Source organism: Pleurodeles waltl, chromosome 5, assembly GCF_031143425.1.
Source record: "Pleurodeles waltl isolate 20211129_DDA chromosome 5, aPleWal1.hap1.20221129, whole genome shotgun sequence".
Lineage (NCBI taxonomy): Eukaryota > Metazoa > Chordata > Amphibia > Caudata > Salamandridae > Pleurodeles > Pleurodeles waltl.
Window position 1 is genome coordinate 505,529,695 of NC_090444.1, and position 24,733 is coordinate 505,554,427.

Below are 24,733 nucleotides of genomic sequence, written 5' to 3' on the forward strand. Positions count from 1 at the left end.
CAAGTCTAATTGGATATTTTGTAGTTATTCATTTATCTTATGTTTTGGACATGTGGGAAGTTCAGATATATTTCTTTTGTCACACTCTGAACTGTCCCAATTTCATGTTGTTTAGAGTTGACAAGCAGATAAGAAGTTCAGGTTATCCTTTTCGGGGGAATAATTGTCAACTTTATTGCATCTCTTAAAGTACAAATGTAAGATCTAATAAACAAAGCTAAATAATGTGGCCCCCATTGAACCTGTCCCTCTCTGCAATGCCACTCTCAAACTTTTTGTCTTTTACCCTCCACTACTTTGCTGAATTTGTTTTTGTTGTCCTTATATCTCTGTGCACTTTACCATTGTTAACCAGTGCTAAAGTGTGTGTGCTCTCTCCCCTAACTATGGTTTGAATCGCTTACACCTGTTTGGCATGTGTAATTCACTTATATGTCCCTTATAAAGTGGTATCCCATATAGCATCACAAAAATATGATGGACAGAATGCTGAACATTGTCAAACATTCACCCCCAGTCACAGATCTGGGTTAAATCCATCATTTTTATGTTCAACACGCCACCCCAACTTGGACCCAGCAATGTGCAAATCAGTCTTGACCCTCCACCAATGGGAACAGTCCAGCATCCCTGGACTGGAAACAAGTATTATGGGACTGGTTTTGGTATATCACCCCTCTTCAGTTAGGCTAGCTTGAATCCAGTAGCACAATGAGCACAGGACCCACATTTGGGCATACCCTTCCCACTTAGAGCAACAATAGCAACACAAAAATGGTGATGGATGGAATACTGAACATTGTCAAACATTCACCCCAGTCATAGATCAGAGGTACATCCATCATTTTGTTGCTCACCATGCCACCCCAGTTTGGACCCAGCCATATGCAAATCAGTCTTGATCTTGCTTCCCATTGGAATGGTCCAGCTCAACATGCCAGGCCAGGTCCTCTCTGGACCAGAAACAAGCATCCTGGTACTGGTTTAGGGGTTCCATCACTCATCAGCCAGGTTAATTTGAATACAGAGGCACAGTGAGCACTGGACCTACATCTGGGCATACCCTTCCAACTTAGGGCAACTTAAACAACACTAATAACAACCACGCTCAAACAGCAATGTACTGCATATCACTGTTTCTGTAAAAATTTATAATTTGATTATATGTATACATCTAGATGGGTATATTTCTTTGTACGAATATGCATAGTAACTATGGGCCTCATTGCGAGTTTGACGGTAGGACTGCCAGACCACAATGTTGGTGGTCCTGGAAAGACTACCACGGCAGTGGTCTTCCTATTACAAGTGATATAGGCAGGACCACCGACCGCCAAGCAAAAAATACAGACCATAAACGTCACGGCAGTCTGGATAAAGGCAGTCCGACCTCCAGCAAACATCAGCGCCACAGGCAACCGCTGAGCTTGTTACAATCACACAGTCGCTGTGGCAGTCCTCTTGAGGCAGTCAACCAATGGCGGTCAGGACCACATTGGTTCGCGGTCAGCAAAGTAACAGACAACTGCACTTTGGATGAATTAAAAAGCAAAACAGCTGACACACTTTGGCAAAGTGGACGCACCAGCAAAGGACACTATAAAACTCACCCCTTCAGAGACCACAATCCTTTGCATTTCCACTGCAAGACACAGAAGAACGAGCACATTTCTTCTGTAGAATACATAGATTAGGCACCCCATTTTTTCACCATCCCATAGAACACCCTGCATACACTTTTGTCCATCCACACCCTATTGCACTTACCCTGTTAAGTAAATCCCTGTCAACTTTATCATTTTTCTTCCACCATTTCACATAAAAAAAAATCCCAGTTTTTCTGAAGATGAATTAAGATCTATGGTGGATGAAATCATAAGAGTAGAGTCAAAATTCTTTGGAACGCAAGTCCAGAACACTCCTCTCAGTAGGAAAATTGAAATGTGGAACAGGAATGTCGACAGAGTGAATGTTGTAGGCAACACCCTATGCACAAAGGAGGACATTAGGAAGAGATGGAACAACCTGAGGGGCAAGGTGCATTCCCTGGTCTCCAGACAGCAGCTGTAGATGAAGAAGACTGATGGTGCCCCTCTCAATACCCTATTAATAATTGGGAGCAGAAGGTCTTGGCCATCCTGCATCCTAAGGGCTTCACAGGAATACCTTGGGTAGTGGAGTCTTGTAAGTTACAACAAACAGAACTGTTACAAAAATGCAATGTTATGCATGCTCACAGCTCAGCTTTTGTCACTGTCTTGTTCATGTACCGCACCAACATTCAATCCCCACAGTATATGAGTGTTAACACTGTCAATGTGGATTGTTGTACCAAATATCACAGCTACCAAGGCCATTCACATACCATATGTCCAAATGGTGCCTGTAAGTCTTCCAATATACAAAAATAAACCAAGGCTCATGGCATGCCTCAACATGTAAAGGTATGATCAAAACTAAGGGCCTCATTACAACCTCAGCGATCTTTTTTCAAGACCGCTGAGGTACCGCTGTGCTGAAGACCGCCAGCGCAGGCGGTTTCCGGCGCAGCGCATTATGACTGCTGGCAGCTCTCTGTCCTTTTTCAGACGGAGAGCCATCAGCAGCCATACTGTCGCTCGGTGGGGAAGTGGAGGCTGCTCCACCTCCACCGCCCGTCATCAGAACACTGCCCACTGAATCCCAACCCAGTGGTGGTGTTCTGGTGACGGGGAGCTGGCGGCGGAGCAGCCACCTTGGATCCCGTTCCCTCCTGGAGGATCGCTGGAACAGGTAAGGTGATCGTCCGTTAGAGGGGGGGGTAAAGGGGTGTTGTGTTCGCGCATAGGGGTGTGCGAGTGAGCATAAAGAGTGGGTGTGTGAGTGCGTGTGTGCATGCAGGGGGTGTGTTGTGTGTCTGGAAAATGTGTGCGGGCCGGTGTGTTTGCATGTCTGTTTGTATGTGTCGGGTATGTGTGCGTGTAGTGGGGTATGTGTGTTAATGTTGCAGGTAGGGGTGTGGAGGGGTGTGTGTGTTAATGCTGGGGGTGGGAGTGGGGAGGGTGTGTGTGTGTGTTAATGTTGGGGGTGGGGTGGGGATCAGGGGTGTGGGGGAAAGGGGTGGGGGAGACCCCTATCAGTGCCAGGGAAGGAATTCCCTGGCACTGATACTGCCTACGGCCATGGATTTTGTGGCGGATCCACATCACACAAAATCCATGGTGGCATGCAAGATCCTGATACCGCCGGCAGTCTGGTGATGGCTGCCGGGCTGGAGACCGAAGTCTCCAGCCCAGCGGTCATCACCGCCCTGGTGGTCGGAGTGGAGAAGTGGCGGATGACCATGGCGGTAACCGCCATGATCATTATTCCATTTTTTTTCCACCGGCCGGTTGCCGGTATTACTGTCACTTCTCCCCCGTCCGCCAGGGTTGTAATGAGGGCCTAAATGCAGTACACCTAAAGGTATGTAAAACCCAAGATTTATATAGTGTGTGTAGTACAGAGAGTGATATGAGTGCAGCTCCCAGCAGGCCCTGTTTTACTAACTCCAAATACCAGCTAAGTGTTCTACTGCCCAATTGAAATGGACTCACCTGAGAAGATAACATTTGTATAGTGTATGTAGTACAGGGATTGACCTGACTGCTATTCCCAGCAGGCCCTGTTTCTGTAACTACAACCACCAGCACAGTGTCCTCTTGTCCAAAGACCCCTGCTTGTTAACTCTCAATTGAAGTGTATTCACCTGGGGGATAACATTTGTAGAGTTTGTGTAGTACAGGGATTGACCTGACTGCAACTCTCAGCAGGCCCTGTTTCTGTAACTCTAACCACCAACACATAGTTCTCTTGGCCAAATAACCCTGTTTGTCAACTCTCAAATGAAGTGTAATCATCTGGGACTGATCAAGCATAGATCATGCTCACATCAGAGTCTGTCTACATAGCACCATCTTGAATTCCGAACGAAAGATTAAATTATTGGGGACAGGAATTACACCTTACCCAGAGTGTACAGCAAGTATTCATAAGATCTCAAGCTGCATCACAATATTGGTATTGGCAGCAGGCATATTGACACAGCACTGTGCACATGATGACTTCCGTCACATATACAACAAAGTCCTGGGTCTGCCTGTATCACACTCAACTGGGCTGCCAAATGGTCAAAGCCATATTTTGCGGAGCCACTGTTTTGGCTGCACTGGTGGCAAGGTGTCATTTTCAGGCATCCTCCCAAGTGCAACTGATATGCACATCTCAGCAGCTGCTTGAGTCAACATGATTTACCATACTTTACACCTGGCATGACAATATACTCAATATCATGTTACTTGCCGTAATTGGATTAGTTGCAACTTAAATTTGTACAAGGTCTCTGCTTACTGTAACTCTAAACCATTGGAGGTAGATGTCACAATATAACTAGTAACATAGTACATTTCACATCAACAGGTAGATCTGCCGCTGAGCGCACCAGGGCCATGGAACAGGCTGCCACTACACCCTGGATAAAGCCCTCAGTGACAATGACACTCCTGGACGTCTGGACATGGAGAACGGTTCTGGCCCATCTGGGCAACCCAGTCAGATGGCAACAGTCAGTCTCACTCTGCCCACAATGTCACCTCCCAGCCCAGTTGCCTCAACATCCCATTCTCCCTCAGCCTGTGTCCCTAGCACAGTATCTACCATCTCATGCCCCCAGTTCTTGCTCCTGAGTTGCAGTGCAACACTTCGAGCAATATGGGTCAGGGAACAAGTTGGAGATGGCACCCTGTGGCAAGTGCACAAGCCATGTGGGCTAGGGTGTATGGGAGGGATGCTATGGGACGTAGGATGTGGGATGTAGATTGAACTCCAGGAAATCAAGAAGCTACAGAAGGACATGTACAGAGGCATGCAGGAACAGATGGAGGCCCACAATACCAACATGGCCCCCCTAACGGAGGTGTTGAGGGCATACACACTACCCTGAGAAAGGCTTTTCAACACCAGCCTACCCCTTTGGCTCATCAACTGCAGGCCCATCAACATCAGTGCCAGCCACTGGAAGGGAGGCCCTGCCAGACGGACAACAAGCCCTAGACACTCCTGTCTCTGTAGCAGCAGACCACCCCCACACTCAAGCAGGGACATCCAGCAAACAATCCAGGAGGTGAGGATGGCAATATACCCACCATTGCCAGTAATAACCCTCTTCCTTGAGGACTTCCTTTGTGTGTTACACATTCACTCTGGACTGGTCCTGAACCACCTATTATTTCCAATGGGAAAAGTACTCTGGACTTTGGACTCCCAATTAATTCACCATGACTGACCCCTTCACATTTGAATTTCTGTTGAGTCATTTCATGTATATTTTATGTTAATCATAGCTGTACAATAAAATCACCTTTCACTGACTAATTGTCTGCTGATTTTTATTTCATGATTTAGCCATGTAGGTATGTCAGCCATGTGAACCATGCAATGATGATCTAAGCTGCGTGCTCAAGATGGGATATGTTGCATGTACACAGTGTCCAGCTCAAGATTACAAACCTCCCACACAAACAGTTGCATACAGGTGACTGATCAAACTAAAAAATGTATTGAATGTTCAGCACATAGGCTGCCAATATGGCTTAACTGTTAGAAATCAGGAATGATTGACTCACACTGAGTAAATGAACATATGGCCAGGTACAGACTCCCAGACCACGGAAGGAAGGTATTTGTCAGGCATTGCCCATTGGAGTAGGCAAACATTGATGTAGTTGATGTCAGCAGCTTGAGCCTTATCACATACCACACCAAAGTAATTCAACATCACATAATCCAAGATACAGACAAATAGCAGTACATCAAAACACTCAGCTCTACACATTCTCACAACTACAGTAAATTGCACAGTCACACTCATGACAAAACATGTCATACTTGCATTCATGAGAAGTAGCTATGGATGAGATCTCCTCACAAGTCAGCTCCTTCCTTTTCACCAATGTCATTCTCACTTGACATTTCAGGATTCTCACCCGGTGGCACTGCAGGCTCCCCTTCCTCTGGGATGAATGGGATATTCCTCCGCAGGGCGATATTGAGGAGCACACAGCATTCCACAGTGATCTGACCCACTTTCCCTGGTGAGTAGAGGAGGGCTCCACCAGTCTGATCCAGATAGCCGAATCTGGCCTTCAGGACCCCAAAAGCTTGCTCCACTGACCACTGTGTTCTTCCATGGATCTCATTGAAGCAGACATCCCCTGGCGTAGTTAGAGTCCTCAGTGGCGTCAACAACCAAGGAGAGTTTGGATATGCTGAGTCTTCTGTTAAGGAAAGTGCCATAAGTGCAGCAATGAGTCACTCACTGCAAGATTGTAGCACCTAACATTGCTCACACACAATCAGGCCAAACATGACTTACCAACCAGCCAGGGCCTCTCTGGTTCCATTTGTGACATCTGCTGGGGTATGGTGCTGTTCTGCATTCTGAAGGAATCATGGGCTGATCCAGGATAATGGTCACACACATTTGAGATGTAGAGATCTGCCAAAAAGACAACTTGCACATTGATGGAATGGAAGTTCTTTCTTTTGGGATAGACTTGTTCAGTGGCCATTGATGGCACCAAGCTAACATGTGTGCCATCAATGGCCCCCAGCACATGTGGAAGGAGGGCAAAGCAATAAAAGTCAGTGTTAGAAATGGGGTTTCTCGTTGGCTAGGGTATGCACCTAAGCTAGGCAGAACCTACCCACTCTAGTCAGGGCAAGGGAGTTACACGTCCAAGATAACCCTTGTTCACCCCCTTGGTAGCTTGGCACGAGTAGTCAGGCCTATCCTAGAGGCAATGTGTAAAGCGTTTGCACAACACACACAACACATGTGATGCAGAAATGTACACCACAAAGTTAACACAACACTGAGCTATGTAAAAATAAACTGTATTGCACAAAACATAATTAGACCAACATTACACGTAGGTAATACCCTGCTACCTTAGCAGTTGTCAGAACGTTACACAAGTTACCAATACTCTGCAAGAATATGCAGTTGTCACATTAGAACACGTAAGTACTCAGGATTCTGCAACATAAGCAGTAGTCAGGAATTACAGTAAGAATTCTATGCACTTGCAAGGAATAACTTCTAAATACCCATAGAAGGAACATTAGAAAACATGTCACAAGTGATAGAAACTACATACCAGCCAATCATGCCCATAAAAGGAACATTAGCACATATATGTAATGGGAGGAAAAGCAGGTAAAACATATAGGTGGTCATTACAACCCTGGCAGTCAGTGTTAAAGCGGCGGTAAGACCGCCAACAGGCCGGCTGAAAGAAAATTAAATCACGACCGTGGCGGAAACCTCCAACATAGACAGCCACTTTAACACTCCGACCGCCACGGCGGTACAAACAAACAGCATGGCGGTCACCACCAACAGACAGGCGGAGGACAATGTACCGCCCACAGTATCACAACCTACCAATCCGCCACCTTTTCCGGGGCGGATTCACCACGAACAAAACCACGGCAGAAACAGGACTTTGCAGGGAAAACGCTCACCTCTACACACCCCACGAGGAATCCGGACGCCATGGAACCCGAGCTCCAGATCCTGCCAGCCCTTATCTTCTTGCTCCTCTACCAGGAGCACGAACGCCGGCAGCGAAGACCACAGTGAGTATTGCACCTACGACACAGGGGAGGGGGAGGGAAAAATAGGGACACACACACGCAATACCCCCACCCCCACCCTCACCCACTACAACACACACACTAATACAGCATAATACATTAGTTACACCCCCCAAATCCCCCGAAAGAATGCAAAGACAAAAGGAAATGAGTGTAACCATAGTAATATATTAAAATCCAGTATGCAAAAATATATATACACTATTAACAAATATATACACCAAGAATAGTAGTCCAGGTAGTGCTCTATTGAAGTATGTGGAACACTGGGCCCACACGGCAAGGGCGAGGCACACACTCAGTCCCTGAACATGACGGCGAGAACACTGCAGGGGCATCAGATAGCAATAAAACAGGCACCTCAGCAGGAAGGGAAAGGGGGGGCACCTCAGCCGGTTGAGTGCACGTCGCCAAATCCACGATGGGCCACATGCCCACTGTTCAATCCTGGGGAGTGCAAAGCCACAGTCTCCCAAGTCCCTACAGTGGGTGGGTTGCCCACTGTTCCATCCTGGGGAGTGCAAAGCCACAGTCTCTCAAGTCTCTACAGTGGGTGGGTTGCCCACTGTTCAATCCTGGGGAGTGCAAAGCCACAGTCTCTCAAGTCTCTACAGTGGGTGGGTTGCCCACTGTTCCATCCTGGGGAGTGCAAAGCCACAGTCTCTCAAGTCTCTACAGTGGGTGGGTTGCCCACTGTTCAATCCTGGTGAGTGCAAAGCCACAGTCTCTCAAGTGGATAACAATCTCCACTGGTTCTGGATGGGGCCTTGTGCCCAGAGTGCTTCATCCTGCCAAGGAGTGAGGTAGTGGATGCCTTACTCCACTGGTTCTGGAGGGGGCCTTTGGCCCAGAGTGCTTCATCCTGCCAAATACTGAGGTAGTGGATGTATCTCTCCACTGGTTCTGGAGGGGGCCTGGTGCCCAGAGTGCTTCATCCTGCCAAGGACTGAAGTAGTGGATATATCTCTCCACTGGTTCTGGAGGGGGCCTTTTGCCCAGAGAGCTTCATCCTGCCAAGGACTGAGGTAGTGGATGTATCTCTCCACTGGTTCTGGAGGGGGACTTGTTCCCAGAGTGCTTCATCCTGCCAAGGAATGAGGTAGTGGATGCCTTACTCCACTGGTTCTGGAGGGGGCCTTGTGCCCAAATTGCTTCATCCTGCTCATGACAGACTCAGTAGTGTCGGCGCCCTTGGTGCTCATGTGCCAGTGGTGCTTGTTGTGGCGGTGTCCTTGGCAGCGGTGCTTGTGGTGGCAGTGTTCTGTTCAGCGGTGCTTGTGGCTGCGGTGTCCTGTTCAGCGGTGCTTGTGGCGGCAGTGTCCTGTTCAGCGGGGCTTGTGGCGGCAGTGTCCTGTTCAGCGGTGCTTGTGGCGGCGGGGTCCTTGGCAGTGACTCAGCTGCTGGCGGTCCTGTCTGGCCCAGCAGGGCTGGTGCTGGCAGTCCTTTATGGCCCAGCGGGGCTGGTGGTCCTTTATGGCCCAGTGGGGCTGGTGCTGGTGGTCCTGTCCTGGTGCTGGCGGTGGCCTCCTGGGCAACGGGGATGATGGCGGTGGCCTCCTGGGCAGCATGGATGATGGCGGTGGCCTCCTGGGCAGCAGGGCTGGTGCTGGCGGTGGCCTCCTGGGCAGCGGGGATGATGGCGGTGGCCTCCTTGGCAGCAGGGCTGGTGCTGGCGGTGGCCTCCTGGGCAGCAGGGATGATGGCGGTGGCCTCCTGGGCAGCGGGGATGATGGCGGTGGCCTCCTGGGCTGCGGGGATGATGGCGATCTTCTCCGCCGTGCTGCTCTTCCCAGACTTGCTGAGTTTCTTGTGCCCCTTCCCCACCTTGGAAGGTGTCGCAGCTGACTCCACACTCCCACCTGTACCCCTGGGAGAGGCTTTGGTGGCTGGAGTCTTCCCCCTCTCCTGCCGGGCACTGGCCAACTTTTGATGTTTGACAGGTGGGGGACTGCCCGTGCTGTGGCTCCTTGCCACACTGGCTGCCCTGCTGCCTAGTGAACTCCAGATTCCGGTGACTACAGGCACCACTGGTCCCGGAGATTTTGTGGCTGAGGTGCTAGGTTGAGACCTGGAGAGTCAGGCCCTAGGAGACTGACGGGGTGGGGGAGGTGAGGGAAAGAGGTCAAGGGTGGACAGGAAAAGTTTCTTGGGAACACTGGGACGGGTAGCTGGAGGGGGTTTGGGAGTGGAGGAAGAGGTTGAGTTTGTAGGAGGTGTTCGTTTGGTGACTTTGGGTGAAGGTGTATGTGCTGTAGGCTGTCGTGAGGTGGATGGCTGTTGGGAGGGTGTGTGGCTTCGTTTGTGTATCTTGAGATGTGGCTTCACAGACACACTGGGAGAGGACACAGGGGATGTGTGAATGGTAGTGGGGGTGGTGAGTGCACATGAGTGGGGTGTGGTGGTGTGTGTGCTGGTGATGGAAGTAGTGGCTGTAGAGGTAGTGCATGCAGGTGTGAGTGTAGACGAGACTGGGAGGGAGGAGGGAGACGAGGAGGAGGGGGACACAGTGGAGGCAGTGGATGTTGGTGTGTCTGCATGTGTGTGATGCTTGCGTGAGTGCCTGTGGGATGTGTGGTGCTTATGTTTGCCTTAGTTTCCCTTGTGTGTTGACGTGTGTGCATGCTGGTCTGAAAGTGTGCTTGGGATAGGCTGAGGTAGAGGGGATTGGTTCTGGGTGGAGGAAGTTGGAAGGGGGAGGATAGAGACAGGGACAATAGCTGCCATCAGTGCTGAGGCCAGAGTCTGAAAAGCTTGTAAAGGGCCGCCTGATCAGAATGAATGCCCTCCAGGAATGCATTTGTTTGTTGCAACTGCCTTTCTACACCGTGGATGGCATTCAAAATGGTAGACTGCCCAACAGTGAGGGACCTGAGGAGGTCAATGGCCTCCTAACTGAGGGCAGCAGGGGTGACTGGGGCAGGGCCTGAGGTGCCTGGGGCGAAGGTGATGCCCACCCTCCTGGGTGAGCGGGCACGGGGCAAAGGCTGAGGGGCTGCTGGGAGGGCGGAGCTGGTATGGGTGGTGGCGGCTCTACCTGTAGATGTGGGGAGCACAAGGGAGCTCCCATCAGAGAACAAGTCTGTATCACTGGTGTCAGCTCCTGTCCCCGCCGTGGAGATCCCCTCGCCCTCCGTCCCACTGGTGAATTCTGAGTCCGTAGTCTCACCCTCCAGGGCCATGTGGGATGCAGCTCCCTCCTGCTCCGGTGCAACTGCTCCTCCGCCTGATGATGCTAATGCACACAAGAACAGGGAGACCACATAAAGGGGGGGAACAACAGAAGAAAGACATGTTGAGGGCATGCATTACCGCTACAGTTGGTGGAAACAACAGACACAGAAGCCCACTGCACTACGCCGCGCACTTGGGGTCCACTGCTCAATCCCTGGGACATGGCCTACAAGGCTATGGCTGACATCTACACACATGGATGTCACAGGAGCCTGACTAGGTGTACTTGGCACTGTACACAGGTGGGGTGGGGTTCATTCTTTCGGGAATGTGGTCCGGGGTAGGTTCAGAGTTCTGGACCAGAGTGACACAAATAGTCCACACCCGGTCATTTGGACCCCCGCTGTCCCATGAAGTGCGTTCCTCTAATGAGGGGGGCGACAATTAGGAATAGGACGTCCCAACCACACATTAGTGTAAGTGACATTAACACTGACATTTGACAGTCTTTGTCCATAGTTATCTGTAACTTTATAGAAAAGGAGAAGTTTTTCACCTGGTCCTGAAGAAGCGTCGCTGGATCCATTTGGACCATTTTAGACGTGAAACATGTTGACCCTTATGCCAGGGAGGGTCTGGTAATTCCACACCTCCCATTCTCCAGTTTACATGATTGAGAGTGTTTTGACCATTGTATCTATTGCACTCTCCTCATTTGTTTTTATCTTGGCCTTCAACCTCCGTGGTTAAGTAAATAGTTACTCCTACAGTTCGGGTTCTGAGCCAATCTTAACCCTTTTTCTGCTAATATTTCTCTCCTTTTTTTTCCCCTTCCAAACCCACTTATTTGGGGGTCTTGGCATCATCGAGTATAGATCTCCAGCAAAGAGCCCCCCCTTGGGGGGTGCCCGTCAGACATTGCAGCGCCAGTCTGACGAGGAGCAACTCCGATGATGAAGCATGACACCCAGTTGGGTGTGTGAGGTTTCTTGCTCCTAAAAATAGGACTTCCTTTTCCGCTTTTGGAACAGTGTATCATGGTATCTTGTATATTCAATTAGGGAGGCTATACACTGGACCATTATCTCTCCCTATCCCTCCATTCACTAATTTGCAGTTTGAGGATGGACAGGGTGACAAGGTGGGACAGAAGGATGACATTCAGGGTGGTCTCATTTCTTGGTGGGGGTCATGGCATCTTTCTCTGTCTTTGTCCTGGATCTCAGGGACCGTTTGCGGGGTGGTTCTCCCTCTGCAGGGGGTGGGGTGCTGGTGTGGTAGTCCTGTGACGGTGCCTCCTGTCCACTAGCGCCGGGCAGTTCATCATCCAGGTTAGCGTCAGGGGCCTATTGTTGTGCCACAGTGTCCCTCCTGGTGTTGAGTACTTTCTTCAGCACCCCTACGATGGTGCCCAGGGTGGAATTGATGGATCGTCGCCTGGGAATGGTGGTATGCTCCCATGATGTTGGAGAGGGCCTCGTGGAGAGCGGGTTCCCTTGGCCTGTCCTCCCCCTGTCGCACAGCAGCCCTCCCAGTTCCCCTGTGTTCCTGGGCCTCCGTCCCCTGGACCATGTGCCCACTGCCCCCAGGTCCCTGTTGTTGTTGGTTGTGGTGGGTTAGCCTGGGTTCCCTGTAGTGGTGGACACACTGCTGATTGACGTGTCCTGGGAACAGAGGTATGGGCCCGCTGTGTGGATGCTGTGCTGGTGTTTCCAGAGGGGGGAAGCTCTGTGGTGGCCTGTCACTGTGTCAGGGGAACCGACTGTCCAGAGGTCCCAGATGGGCCGGGCTGGTCATCTAGATCCAGTTGGACAGAGCTGCTGTCATCACTGTGGGCCTCTTCTGTTGGTGGTGTGGACATGTGTGGACCCTCCTGTCCCGTGAAGTTGGGTAGGGGTCCTGCAGGGGTATAAAAGGATATTTATTACATCTGTGTGTGTCATGGTGTGCAATGGGTGGGTGACTGTGTACCCCAGTGCCTGTATTCCTGTGTGGGTCCTTGTGTGATGGTGGTTTAGGGGAGTGTATGGGTACAAGCAGTGGCCATGCTTTGGTGATGGGTGTCCAAGCTTTGTTGTTGCATGCAGGGCTTGGTGTTAGGATGTGTGGTTTGTGATGTTGGAACATTTGTGAGGAGTGATGGGGGTGAGGGTGAGGGTGGGGGTATGTGATAGCATGCAAGTAGGGTGGGGGATGTAATAGTTAAGATTTGACTTACCAGAGTCCATTCCTCCATCTACTCCTGCAAGGCCCTCAGGATGCAGAATCACTAAGACTTGCTCCTCCCATGTTGTTAGTTGTGGGGGAGGTGGTGGGGGTCCGCCGCCCGTCTTCTGTACCGCAAGGTGGTGTCTGGAGACCACGGAACACACCTTCCCCCGTAGGTCATTCCACCTCTTCCTAATGTCATCCCTATTTCTTGGGTGCTGTCCCACTGCATTGACCCTGTCCACTATTCTGTGCCGTAGCTTCCTAGCTATGGAGGTGTGCTGCACCTGCGATCCGAATAGCTGTGGCTATACCCGGACGATTTCCTCCACCATGACTCAGAGCTCCTCCTCAGAGAACCTGTGGTGTCTTTGCCGTGCCATGGGGTGTTGTGGGTGATGTGTGGGGTGGTGTGTGTAGTGATAAGTGGGGTGATATTTAGTGGTGTGTTGTGTGAGGTGCGTGGAAGTTATGTGGGTGATGGTATTGTGTGCCTGTGGATGCTTGGTAGTTGTTTGTAGTGACTCTCTCTGGCCTTCTCTCTGTAATTTTGTCGTAGGGGTTTGTGGGTGTGTGTTTTATATTGTATTAGATGTATGGAAGTGGTGTGTGTATGTGTATCAGGTGTGTGTATTTCGAATTGTCCAATGTGGTAGTGTTTTGTAAATGTGTGTGTATTTTGAGCGCGGCGGTGTGTACCGCCAATGGAATACCGCGGTTGAAAGACTGCCGGGTGGATTCATGTGTCGTGATAGTGTGGGTGGATTTCTGTTGGCGTGACGGTGGAGGTTTTGTTTTCACCAGTTTATCACTGACCTTTGGTGTGGTGGACTTGTGTGGGTGTCTGAATTTTGGCAGATTCCGAGCAGTAGGTCATAATGACCGTGTCGGTATTCCATTGCTGCGGCGGTGTGTCCCCTGTCTTCTGCATGGCGGTAAACGGCTTTTGCCGCCAATGTTGTAATGAAGGCCATAATTTCCCTAGGTCCATACTTGGCTCACTGAGCCACTATTTCCCTAAAAAGTACTTGGTTTCCTAGTGTAGAGGCACACCCTGTGCCTGGGAAGAGGAGTATGGGAGGCCCCTGGCGCTTCTGTCTGCTCACAGGGGCCACGCAGTGCTCCTGGGGAGAGGGGCAGACAGCGCCCTCTCTGCAGTGTTTGAGACAGGCCCCTCTGGGGACCTGTGATCCGTGTGGGGCCCCCCAGGCCTCTAATGGCCCTCTTCAGGGGGCCCCAAAAGCCACAAAGAATCGAGTAGTTGGGGTGATCGCGCCCCTAGGGCAGTGACGGGGGAAAAGGAATTCCCTTTCCGCCCGTGTCCTCTAGAGTATTGGGCAGCTGCCCTCGTCCTCGGTGCGGCTGCCGGGAATGAAAGAGGAAGCAGGGGCCTCCGATGAGGCTTCCCTCCTGCTTCCCCATGAGGCCGCACTGTGGACAAGCCGCGTTCCAGCCCGACCTGGACTGTTACGTGTGGCAGGCACCAAGGATGGTGCCTGTAGGTGCCCCGGGGGTGCGCCAAAGAGCGCGTGTCGCCCCGGGGGCATGGCTGGAGCATGCTCGCTCCTCTTTTTCTTCATTTGGGCATGCTCCAAAAGCTAAATTATCCCCGGGCTGCGGCGGTGAACTCGGATCAAATGCATATCGCTTCACCAAACGCGAGGGGCACCACGGTAAGCCCGGGTTGCAGCAGTGAAGATTTTCAGGCACAAGAGAGCGCTAAAAACAGCGTGAGGGGCACAATTGTGATCCCGGGCTACGGTGGTGATCTTGCTGGCACAAGAGAGTGCTCAAAGCAGCGCGAGGGCAGCAACGCAGCACTCTGTGTGCTGAAGAAAGTTTGTCAGAGGTCAGGGGTCACAGCACCGTGCCTCTGGAGACAAGCGAAGAAGGAAAGCGCAGGGCTGGAGAACCCAGCAGCAGGACAGCACAACAAGGGGTTACCTGCAGTGGCAGTTCCTCCTTGTGACCAGGCAGGTCACAGGTCAGCACAGCAGCAGCAGTCCAAGGTGGTCCTGGTGAGTCCTTTCCACAGCGTCCTGTCCAGTTCCAGGTAAGGTTCCTGGAGTCCCTAGAATGTCCAAAAGATGTCTAAATTGTGGGGAAGATTCCCCTGTACTTATACTAGGTTTACAGTGTGTTTTACAATGGCCAGGAGAGGGGGTTCCAACCAGTTACAACTGCTTCTGGGAGTGCCCTTTCTCTCCTCCAGCACTTTCTCCAAACATCAGTGGGGGGTAAATGACCCTATTGTGTGAGGCCAGGGCACAGCCTTTACAAATGCAGGTGTGCCCCGCCTCTCCCTTCTCTTAGCCCAGGAAGGTTTTACAATATGTAGATGCATCTCTGTGACACCTCCACCCTCCATGTGTTCAGGCTGTCTGAGAAGTATGCACAAAGCCCCAACTGTCAGTTTGCCCAGACGTGGATTGGAGGCAAGCTGCAAAACACCAAAGTCATGAGCACAGATAAATGTGCACTTTCTAGAAGTGGCATTTCTGTGATAGTAATAAAAAATACACCTATACCAGTAAGGAGCATTTCTCACCACTATCACAACCATACCAAACATGCCTACGCTACCCCTCATAAATCAGACTATACCCCTTACACATAAGGCAGGGCATTTCCAATGCAATCCTATGAGAAGGCAGCACTCATAGCAGTGAGACACCAAGTTAGGCTGTTTATCACTACCAGGACAGGCCATGCAACATGGCACATGTCCTGCCTTCTACATACATGACAACCTGCACAAAGGGCTAGCTAGGGCATACCTTAGGGGTGACTTACATGTAGTAAAAGGGGAGTTGTGGGCCTGGCAAGTAAATTTAGATGCCATGTCCCTGTGGTAGAAAACTATGCACACAGGCTCTGCGCTAGCAGGCCTTAGATAGGTTTGACAGACTACTTCAGTGGGTGGCGCAAGCAGCGCTGCAGGCCAACTAGTAGCATTTAATTTACAGGCCCTGGGTATAGGGATACCACTCTACAAGTGACTTATAGGTAAGTTAAATATGCCAATTAGATATAAGCCAATCATACCAATTTTGTGAGGGAGAGCACATGCACTTTAGCACTGGTTAGCAGTGAAAAAGTGCTCAGAGTCAAACCTTCAGCCAACAAAGGTCAGAAAAATAAGGAGGCAAAAAGCAAAAAGTCTGGGGAATGACCCTGTAAAAGGGCCAGGTCCAACAGTCATCTTTCACTTTGGCTAAATCCTCACGTCTGGGGAACCTGATATAGCTGTCAATGTGTTTCAGCATTGCAGAGAAGAAATCCTTCAACAACAGACTAAACATAGTTTTGGACATACCAGCAGATAGGGCCACTGTGTTTTTGAAGGACCCTGTGGCCAGGATGTGCAATACTGACATGACTTGTAAAATGGGTAGTTTGCAGGATGGATTACTGTTAGCTGGCATCAGATTTGGGTCCAACGGATGGCATAAGTCCACTATTGTTTGCCTATTTAGATGGTATTACTATATGATGTGGCTTTCTTCCATGGTCTGTAGGTCTGGCAGTGGACAGTGAATAGGAGGTTGTTGCGTCCTCCTTCTCCCAGGGCATCTATGTGTGACAAGACATGATTTGTAATATTAGTGGATTATCTGACTGGGTAGACATGACACACAGTACATATCCTAGCTGGCAAGTACACTAGGGTCACATGTGGCCTTCATGGTTGCCTACACATGTGTCTGCAACAGGGATTTGGGTGATACTGAACCATCTATTAGACAATTACCTCTCAAAATGTGACTGAATTTTCTGACTACCAAAAAAAACAAACGTTGCGGTGGTGGTGGCCCATGAACTGCTATCATATGCCATCTGTGCCCTGCAACACATTACACTGGTGTTTGTTTAGTAGGACCTACATGACAAGACAGAATGAGGATGTTTGTGTTGATCCTGCACATTTATTGTATGTGTGACACAGTCTACACAGCCATATACAGTATTTCCAACCACCAAAATGGCGGGCTGCTGACCTACTCCACTGGACATTAGGAACCACCCTTGACTACCGGCGGAAGTCATCCGCATGGTAGGTGGTTCCAACCATGGCAGACACAGCCATAGGCTAACGCTGTTGCCTGTGGTGGTTGCAGCCCAATGCTGCATCCCTCAGCAGTGATGACGGTCTACATGGCTTACGTGACCACGATGTTCTGCAAATTCACTCACTTGACTTCTAGCACTGCTGCCAGCAATACGTTCACTAACTGAGCTTCTGTCTGCCACCTCTGGGAGCAATCATGCAATGTCCAGCAGGTGATAGGGCTCCTCTCTTCTCTCCAAGCTCAATGCTTGTAAATCAGGACCTTCTCCTGTATGGACTGCTCTATGGCTCACCAGAGGAGCTGGTCAGTTTCTCATGTCCACAAATGACTCTGTTCAACACCATCCTTTCCCTCCTCACAGGCTGCAATGTGCCACTGTGTGCCAGTTGGACTTCTTGTATACCTGTTGTAGTCTGTGTGGCATCAATCAGTTGTACATGATGCAGTTATTGGTGACCAGTACTATATGTTGTGTTCATTAACATCGTATTGTGTGATGTTTTTGTGGTCCTATTTCCTCATTATATTGGATGCACATAACTAGGCAAGGAGAATTTACTGTCATCCAAAGGCATTTCTTTCTTCATGATGGTTGTAAATGTTAGACAATATGTATGTGAATGACAGCATGAGCTGTGGATGCATCTTGTCTGAGTTATTTGAGGATCTTGTAAGCAATGTGTATAGTGCACAGATATTTCAACCCACATCAGTGCTTGCAAAACTGTTGCCTGAAAGGCATATCATGACTCGCTCTGCCCTTCAGGTTGCCAGACAAACCGCATCTTGTCTGAGTTATTTGAGCATCTTGTAAGCAATGTGTATAGTGCACAGATATTTCAACCCACATCAGTGCTTGCAAAACTGTTGCCTGAAAGGCATATCATGACTCGCTCTGCCCTTCAGGTTGCCAGACAAACCGCAAGCCACATTGCTGATTGCCACATGATATACTGTCATGCATGGAAGTGATGAAAATGTCATGCATTTTCTATATGCTAAGCATGCAGAGACCAGGGCCTGTCAAATGTATCTCCCAGTCTGGGACATAGTCTAGGCTGTGGGAGAATCACTGTGGCTATGCAACTGTGGCACTGTGCCCACTTCCTGTACAACAGTAAATCCTGTCATGTGGCCACTATGATGCTCTAATGTCACCACTTACCCTGAATGCCTCAGTCCATTGAATAGATTAGGAATGGGTACAGAGGAACACCCCTGAACTAGCCCATATGTGCATTTAGCATCATTGTCAAAGTGTGTCTTTGATTCATGACAGGTCCCTTACTCCCACAGCTCGGTTGTCACCTTCACATAAGTCATAATAGTCCTGTACAGGCTTATGGCACAAGTGACAGAGCCACAGTGCAGAAAGTGTGTAGATTCCTGGGAGGCCATGACATGTGACTTAATAGCTTGCTCAAATAGCCGAAATCGTACAATGCATACCTTTGTAAGTTGGCTGCCATCTCTGTAGTTTAGACTACATGTCCAAAGAAGGGTTCTGTGGTACAAGTATATACCACAGAACCCCCCCACACATGAAGTGGTATGAGTCTGTGTTTAGTAGGTTACATGTCCACACATGCACAGGAAAGACACTTTCTGTACCCACACTGCCAGCCCCTTCTTTGTCACTCAAGGGTAAGGCTGAAGTCTATACCATGGAAGTTGGCTGTAGGACTGTATGCTGTGACTCAACATTGCACAGTGTAAATGTGTTGGTCCAGTCAGGCATGTGTGTAGTGTTTCATTGTGGCTCACATCAGAGATTCATGTTGCTGAGTCATGGGCTACCTCATGTGAGTAGGCTTGCTTAGTCAGTATAGGCCATGAGCAGGGTAGTGGGTTCATTTGCAGATGGATACAAAAGTCTGTAGTCATGTCCCTGTGCTTATTGACTTATGTGCTTCACACTTGTCGTGTGTTTACAAATTGACAATTTTTGCTTGGTGTTTCACACATGTGTGTGACACAACCATTTGTGCAAAAACTTGTGAGTGTAATTGCTTGAATTGTCTTTACCTTCATGCAGGTGAATGCCCATCAGAAGAAGGAGATATGGAGAGCCATTGGTCAGAAGGTGCAGACCCTGGTAGTCCACAACTATCAGAGTGCCTGCTGTCACAAGAGGTAGGAGGCTTTGAGACACTGGGCCCAGAAGATTGCAAAGGTCTAGCTGGGGCTGTCCTCCCAACATGGCCGGGGTGCACATCAGACCATGACCTACCCAATGGCCCACATTCTGGTTGTGGCATACCCAGAGGTTGATGGGCATTTGAGGACAGTACAGCAGCCACAAGGGGGTGAGTACGGGGCAGATTCCTGCCTGTCATATTTCCAAGTTAATGTGTTAGGTTCTGACATCTCCTCCTGACGATTAGGGATGACCCATGTGTGATACAGTGGATGAGTAACTGTTTTTGTAGATATGTAATGTGGTGCATCCTGATGTGCGTTGCCTATTGGCCCAGAGGTTTAGGACACAACTGTGTTCGCTCCCCAAACAATTTCCTCTCTAGGAGTAACACATGGCTGTGTACATTGATCAATCAAGTAAAGTTTGTTGTTGGTGTGGGTGTAAATACTGTGCTACAGACCACTACTCCTCTGTGTTACAACCCAAAGAAAAAGAAGTGATGGATCACTGTCCTCAGCCATGTGTCTGGTCAAGTGAGTAAATTAGCATCCCCCCCCCCCAAAAGGCTACCTGCCTTCAGTGTGTGATGAGTGCTGTCTGTAATGTGAAGATGGCCATCATACATGTGACAGAGCATGCATTGTTCTTTGGGTCCACTACAGATCAGAACTTTCCCTTGCTAAGTGGGGAATATCTATTATCATGAAGTATGTGCCATCACTGTTGCAGACTCTTAGCTGGTGTCCTTTTCTCTTTTGATAAAATATGTATAGTGTTGTTTCATGCATGGTCTACCTGTATTCATGGGATAATTTCTGAATTCCCTCACATATATGTGCATGCCACTTGTATTTGGAATAGGACATTTGCAATGGGCTACATTTCATGTGGTGACACAGACAGGAGTGTGTCACCATTGATTGGTGGCTGACACATACCATGTCCCATTATAGCATGTCATTTGGCAAGTACAACTGCAGTAGCAGTGAGGGACTTGACGGGTAGGACTAGAGTTTTTACACACAATGGGCCTGATTACAACTTTGGCGGAGGGTGTTAATCCATTCCAAATGTGACGGATATCCTGCCCACCGTATTACGAGTTCCATAGGATATAATGGACTCGTAATACGGCGGGTGGTATATCCGTCACATTTGGGACGGATTAACACCCTCCGCCAAAGTTGTAATCAGGCCCAATGTGTATTTCCATGCCCTTGATGTGGATCATGTGGAAAAGTGCACCGCACATGTGCAATGGGTAAGGTTGTTACCTGACTGTTGTTATGCATCATGGAGTGACTTGCAGTTATGTTGAAATCATATGTGGTTTGGTACAACCATTTATCTACAGATATCAGGGTTTTCCGGACCAAAATGGAGATAGAGATGTATCTTCCCATTGGCAAAAAATGTTGAATGCTTCTACAAGTGCTTGCAAATCTCTGGGCCTCTCAAACATAAAAAGGACTAATGGTGTCTAGTGATGCATGTCATTGTAAGTGGTGCTAGACATCAATGGTGATTTCCATGGGGTTTGCTGATTCATTGTGTTGTAGGTTTTAGAGACATATGTCCCTGACAATTTGCACATTTTGACCCCAAGAAGAAGCCCACCCCTCCCAACAAAATGATTCCTCCTCCTAAACCCAAACCCACCCATCCCAAATTTAACCCCACCCGAGGATGATCCCTGAGGTGCCAGCCTGCCCACTAGATGTCATTTCCTGTGGAGGTTTGATGGCAGTGACAGGAGTCAAGTGTGAGCACAGTACTGTGCAGACTTTCAAATGGACTGGCCTTTGATTCTCATTATTCTGGCTTGAATAAATGCAAGTTGTTATTTTGTTGGGTACACATTTGTCCTGCCATAACTTTTCTACCTTTTTGTTGTTCCTGGTTAATTTGTGTTGTATCCCTACAGTTGTGTTTATTTTATCCTAATTGCTTAGCCATTTGCTGTTTTTTACAATATCTGACTTTGTGTGTAGTGCTGGTGTAGCTGTTCTTTGTATGAATATTTCTTTATTAATGCAATTGGGGTGTCAGTGCATTGTGTTATGTTTGATATGGAAAGTATTTAATCTTGTGTTATCCAATGTCAACCTTTGTGGTGTTGGATTTGATATTCATTGTACATTTGTCTCATGTGTGGAAGCTTGAGTTTTTTTTTGTACAGACATGGAGGGTGTTCATTTGTGCTAGTTTCCTTAAATTTGACTGTGTATGTGTCCATTTTGATGTGTGTACTTTGTAGATACTTCATCTAGATATTTGGCCCATGCTGTTGTTGTATTTGCTTTCTTGAATTGCACTTCCACATACTGCAGATAGGCATGTCACTTGGCTCTGCTATTGCTTGTCCCTGAGAGACCCGAAGGTCCAGTTCCTGTGAAAATATTGTTTTAGGGGTGTGTGCAAAGTGTAATGTCTCCCAGGGCAGCATCCTTCCCTGAGTGCTCCTGATGCCCCATCTCTATTGTGCAGGTATTGTTTGCACAGTGAGCTTTGTCTCTCAAACTATTGTGCATCCCTTTGACCTTCCATTTTGTTACAATATGAGTAATTTATGGGTGCATTGTAGGGCTGTTTCTTGGGGGGGTGTTTGTGTTCTATTGTTGTAATTCAATAGAGAATAGATTAAGCATTAGCAGAAGACATCTTGTATTTGGCAACTATTCTGAACATTTCGCAGAATCCATTTGTATTCATGGCAGCCATTGTCTCTGTCATGTGCTTGCCATGTGCTCTGTCCTACCTTTCTGTTAACTTCTCTTGAAAATCTGTCTAGTGACAAGATCTATTTAGCATCTCCCACTTTCGCACATGCCCAGTAAGATCTGCAGCTGTTAGTAATGAGTAACAGACAGTAATGTGTCAACTAGTCCTTGAAAACTCTTAGCCCCTCCTACCTGTCGACTGTGCATTTCCATATGACCTTATATGTATGTAAGTCTTGCTTCTATAATTGTACCCCCTTCTTTTAGCCACTGCGTGGGTATAAAAGGACCATGCTCTCTTAGTTCAGTGTGGTGCTTCAAACATTACCGGAGGGTGCTGTTTGAACTGTAGTACCACCTCATGAGGTTTAATAAACTTTGTTTTTTTTTTCAGTTTCTGTGCCAACTTCTTCCTATATGGTCTGAGGACTTTGTGCAGAGAAGTGCGAACCCCTTGCACTAGTAGGCCTTGCTGAGGCTTACTTCAACAAATTGGCACCCAAACAGGGACTCATCGGCGACTCGGACGCTCAACGGATTAGTCGCGACGAAGGATTGGGATCTCGCTGCCGACGATCAATGCCTGAGGAGACCCGAGTCTTGGCAACCACGGCGTTTTTCCCTTCTGTCTGATTTGACCCTCCAGGTGGCGCCGGTCCTCGACTGAGATCCTTTTTGTTCATTCGTCATGCAGTGACCATTTGGTCGATTTTAGAACTTGGCAGTTGGAACCTGGACGCCCTGTGATTGGTAAGAGCCATTTTACGGCACTTGCTGTGGGTTTTGATGCCTTTGTTTGGTAATGAAGTTTAGCACCACTTACTGTGGCTCTCGTGTTTTGGGTGACTAGTCAATTTGTGTCCTTTGAATTGATATATAAATTGCCATTTATATAGGCAGGTAATGAGGAGAATTTTCTCCAAATTAATTTTGATTTGAACGGCACCTTAAGTACTACTTTGATTATAATATTGCATATTCTGCACTATTTTTGGCATGCCTGTTTTTAGCACACTTCGTAGGATGTGTTGCTTTTGTAATGGTACCAATTTGAGACTGGAAGAATCGCAACCGGCACCCCCAGAGGGGACGCCCAATAGAGATATGTGTGTTAAACAAGGTCTTTCTTCTATAATGTACAGCACATTATGGAATAAATACACTCGTGCGGATCCTGAGTTACGTTGGCCTATGCATGGGTCATTTGATTTGCGAAAGATTGAGTATGTAGAACAATGTATGTGTAAGTAAAGGTCTAGGCAAGAGATGTTTGACTGTGTACGAATGTGGGAGAAAGAAGTGCGTGGACGAGTGAAGCGTGAGCAAGCCTTGCTTGAGAAAGAAGCGGAAGAATGTATATGTGAAAGCAATGGAAAAGAGAAATAAATAAATAAATGACTTAAAGGAGCTAGAAGAGAAAGAACATAAATTACAACTAACTGGCCAATACACTGTTAGGCAACCTCTCTATCCTATCCTTAATAAACCATACAATGATTTTTTGTTACTAGATCGCCCTCCACCTCCGTATGTCGTTCATTCTGCCCCTCATGAGTTAGCTGAGGTCTCTGGTTCGGAGCAACAGAAGATACGATACAGTCGCTCTATGTTGCCTGCTGACCGTGTGTCTGAGCTGAGATCTATTGCTTGTAAAACAATTTGTAGCTTTGTCTCTGCTTCTGAACTTTTAGACAACATGAAAGGATGGATGGAAAAGGAGCAGCTATATTTTACTGAGGCATTTGGCACAGAAGTTATTGAACTATTTCAGAAATATTCTGATGAGTTAGAGGCCGATGATGTAGCAGCTGATCATAAGCAAATGCGTGATGGTCTTTTTGTTTTCTCCCAGGTGGCTGATGCAATCAGGCGTTTGGTGAAATTATGTGTTGTGGCAGTCCGTTTGCAAGAGGAGAAAAGGGGCGTGGACATAGTTGCACGGACATCTCAGACCGGCGGGGTGCAAGCTTCCATCTTCGGAACAGATAAGACTATGATAGTTCATGCGAAACCAATGCGAGAGGCCGCGCCTTTGTATGTTCCTCCTAAAGGATTGGGTACAAGTGATGATAAAACTTCTGTTGTTGCTAAGGGTTATTTTATTTATAATTGTGTGTATACTCCTTGGAATAGGGCAGATGTAATGGCACTTAAAACAGCATTACCTGACCCATGGAAAAATCCAGCCGCCTTTTATGAGGAAGTTGAGGGAGCAATTAGTTCTTGTACTATGACTTTGGCTGACATTGATTTATTTTTTGGATTGATATTACCATCAGATATGTGGAGAACTGTTCGTAAAGTTGATGATCGTGTAGTTTTTGGTGCGTCATGGAAAGAATTAGAAAAGATGGACGGTGATAGGGAACCTGCAAAAAAGCCGTATCAGTTGATTCTAGATCTTCCCGCAGCCATATTAGTTAAGTTAAAAATGATTATTCCCCCTAAAAAGATAGATTGGACTGTTTTAGCGCCTTGTAAGCAAAAGGCAGATGAATCGGTCTCTGATTTCTTTACACGCTTTGAAGAAGCATTTCATGATTTTAGCAGCCAGTTATTGTCAGATGATACGGGCAGACATTTGTTTGTCGATAAATATGTCGCAAATCTGTTACCAGGAATAGCTAGTCATCTAAAAGCTAGTGAAAGTTCATGGACTACCTCTACTCTGGTTTCTCTTTTGACTATGGCTCACTATTATGAACGTCAGGAATTAGAAGCAAAAGGTAGCGAGTATAAAAAGATTAAAG